Below are 3,407 nucleotides of genomic sequence, written 5' to 3' on the forward strand. Positions count from 1 at the left end.
TCAGAACATCTGCATTTTATTAGGATCTTACATAATTAGTATTGGCCTATACAATAAATATTTACACATAAATTGAAACTTATTACCACCAAAATTGTGGTCCTTAGTCATCATCTCTACATGAATCTCAAAGATAATGACAGCTTTGGGGTATAAAAACTTTCTCAGTGATTTTGGATACAAACTTGTTTACTATGTTCACTGAGTAATGCTGTACTAAAGAAATGTGTTGTGCTGTGGTCTCACAAAATTCAGATCTAGCTTTTTGTTCATCGAGAATAAAGGATATAGATGGGTATGAAAATAATTCTTAAAATTGCCCATTCACTGCCTCCTTCTAAATGTTTAAGGGATATTATAAATATACACCGAACTAAATCCTACAAAATACAGATCTACTCTACATCCAAGAACTAAATCAGGAGCACAGAGGTAGAATCAGAGAACTGGATATTTAAAGTGGGTGTGCTATGTATTGATAAATACAACCACTAATCCAGGATGAAGTGAGCAAGTCATCTGAAGAAATGAGAAGACTGAAATCCAAAGTCACCATTGTGATTTTTTAAATTTCTTAATCAACAAGGCTTCAATCTTTCCCTTAAGAGCAGAGATTAGAAACTCAGTCACTCAAGACAGGTTCTTAAGAGAACTCATATGGGAAAAGTGAAGATGGAAAACAGATTCTGTCTTAGGAGAGTTACTTCACATAGGAAGACCAGTTGTCTCTTGTTCTTCAACATTGTGTCCCTCCACATAACTTTCTCAGCAGGGTCCAGGCATTGCCAGTACTTCTGAGAGAGTTTTATGGACACATTTGTGAATGTGAATGGTCCCTATAATGAAATGTACACATGCACACTTCCTGAAGAGGCATTAGGGAGATTGTTTTACACAATATGAGACAAGAACAGAGGTATAAGGATTGATTCTGTTTGAGGTGAGCTAATTTTGAGCAAGTTATATATGCATATGAGGATACTTCAAAAAGTTCATGGAAAAGTAGAATTGAAACAATACGAATCTTCATAAACATTTTGAAGTACCTTGGTATATGTATATTCACTTTTTTCTTATAGAATATGAGGTCCACTAAATTTGCCAGAGGACATAACAGTGTAGGAATGAGGAGTGGGTATTGTTTGGAGACAGTTCTCCATGAGTTTCATGTGTGTGTACATGCCTGTTGGGCAGAGGCATTGACAGCTTTTGTTTTGGACTCTCTTCAGTGAATTGTTTTTTTAAATAGAAAATATCTTTGGAAGATAAAAATAGTACCACTCTCTAGAGTAGAAGGTATATTTATTTGCCTTTCAGGATAATAAATATACCATCCTCTACAGTAAAAGATGTGAGAGGTGTGCTAATACTCCCTTTTGAACACTCCCTTTGAAAATATTACAGTATTCTAAATCAGAGCTGCTCAACTGTGATTTAAACCCAGTGCATGTGCTACATCCATGTGGGATTTTCTTCATCAGTTCTGTAGGATTTGGCGGGGGAGGCAAGGGAAACTGATGCCAGCATTGTTTATGCTACCTGTTGTGCCATGAAGAATAAAGTCTTTTGATTCTGACTGTAATAAAGTCTTTTGATTCCGACTCAGGAGTCTTGTGTTCAGCATCTATAAAATTGTGGCAGGTTAACTTGTTACATTGCAAGCTGTTTTAAATCTCACTCTTCACAGTTACTGAGGATAGCAATTGTTGTATATTGTTATATATATCACCCTAATATAACAAAAACTATTATTATTTCATTTTATTTTGTATTATTTTATTTTAACTCGGTAGGTTGCGAGTTATGTCAGATCTAATGCTCTTTATCTTTCCTGAGAATAGTAATTGGGATAATTGAAAACAAAATTATATACACACACACAGACACACACGTGAGTGTGAGTGAATATATGAGGGTGCTTTAAAACGTTTGTGGAAAAATGAAAGATAATACGGATCTTTCCATGAATGTTTTGAAGTACTCTCATATAACCACTCTGTAAAGAGTTTAATTATGTTGAAAAGACTCTCCAAGTCAGGATGGGATTGATTTGCAGGCTGGAGAAGGGCATGAGAGACCAGAACTGTTCTATAAAAATGGAAGGATGATGTAAAGTGCTGGGACAGAGGATTACTTGGTATAAAGTAGAGGGGGACCAGCAGGTTGGAGCACTGGGTAAGTAGAGGTAGAAGAGCAGAGGACCCTCATGGGCAGAGCAGCTCTGAAGGAACTTGGAACAAAAACAATTACCTTTTTTTTCCCCTTGGACCATGTGGGTGCATGTCTCCCGGTGTTACACACATTCACTGTCTTTAATGAAGGCCACATGATTCATAGTCTTTTTCTGTGCAAGTTTATTATTCTGGGAATTCTTGAAGGGTGGGTTGTGNGTGAGACTCGTGATGATGGATGCCAAAGAAGTGAGACGTCTGTCAAAAGCTTTAATTATCTTCAATTTATAAAATATTTTTATTTTATTAGATTTCTTGAAAAAGTACATTATTGATGACTTTTTCATCCTGAGTTAAAAAAATCTCTTCTGTGAAGGTGTCATTTGTGTGTATGTGTGTGTGTGTTAATGTCAATGGTATTGTGTTTTTAATTTCCAATTCCAGTTTTTCATTACTGGTACACAGGAAAGATGTCTAGCAACCTTGCTATAATCATCTATTAGTGTTTTATGTTCCATACTTTAGGGCGTGACATGAGATTATTCAATAATTATGTCATTGTATTTTGTTTGTGGCATAAAATCAAATAAGTCTCTCTGTTTCTATCCTAATATTGAGCCAATCTTGCATTCATTAAGTCAAACTTGGTCATGGAGCAGGTTCCTGTAGTACTATATTACAGTCAGAACATCTGCATTTTATTAGGATCTTACATAATTAGTATTGGCCTATACAATAAATATTTACACATAAATTGAAACTTATTACAGCCAAAATTGTGGTCCTTAGTCATCATCTCTACATGAATCTCAAAGATAATGACAGCTTTGGGGTATAAAAACTTTCTCAGTGATTTTGGATACAAACTTGTTTACTATGTTCACTGAGTAATGCTGTACTATATGTTTCCGTTGGAGGAAACTAGATGAAGGTTACAAGAAGCCTCTGTAATCTTTGCACCTTCCTGTGCATCCACAATTGTTAAACAATAAAGTTTTTTTTAAAAAGAAATGTGTTGTGCTGTGGCTCTCACAAAATTCAGATCTAGCTTTTTGTTCATCGAGAATAAAGGATATAGATGGGTATGAAAATAATTCTTAAAATTGCCCATTCACTGCCTCCTTCTAAATGTTTAAGGGATATTATAAATATACACCGAACTAAATCCTACATAATACAGATCTACTCTACATCCAAGAACTAAATCAGGAGCACAGAGGTAGAATCAGAGAACTG

Source organism: Galeopterus variegatus, unplaced genomic scaffold (genome assembly GCF_000696425.1).
Source record: "Galeopterus variegatus unplaced genomic scaffold, G_variegatus-3.0.2 Scaffold9356, whole genome shotgun sequence".
In the NCBI taxonomy this organism is placed as follows: domain Eukaryota; kingdom Metazoa; phylum Chordata; class Mammalia; order Dermoptera; family Cynocephalidae; genus Galeopterus; species Galeopterus variegatus.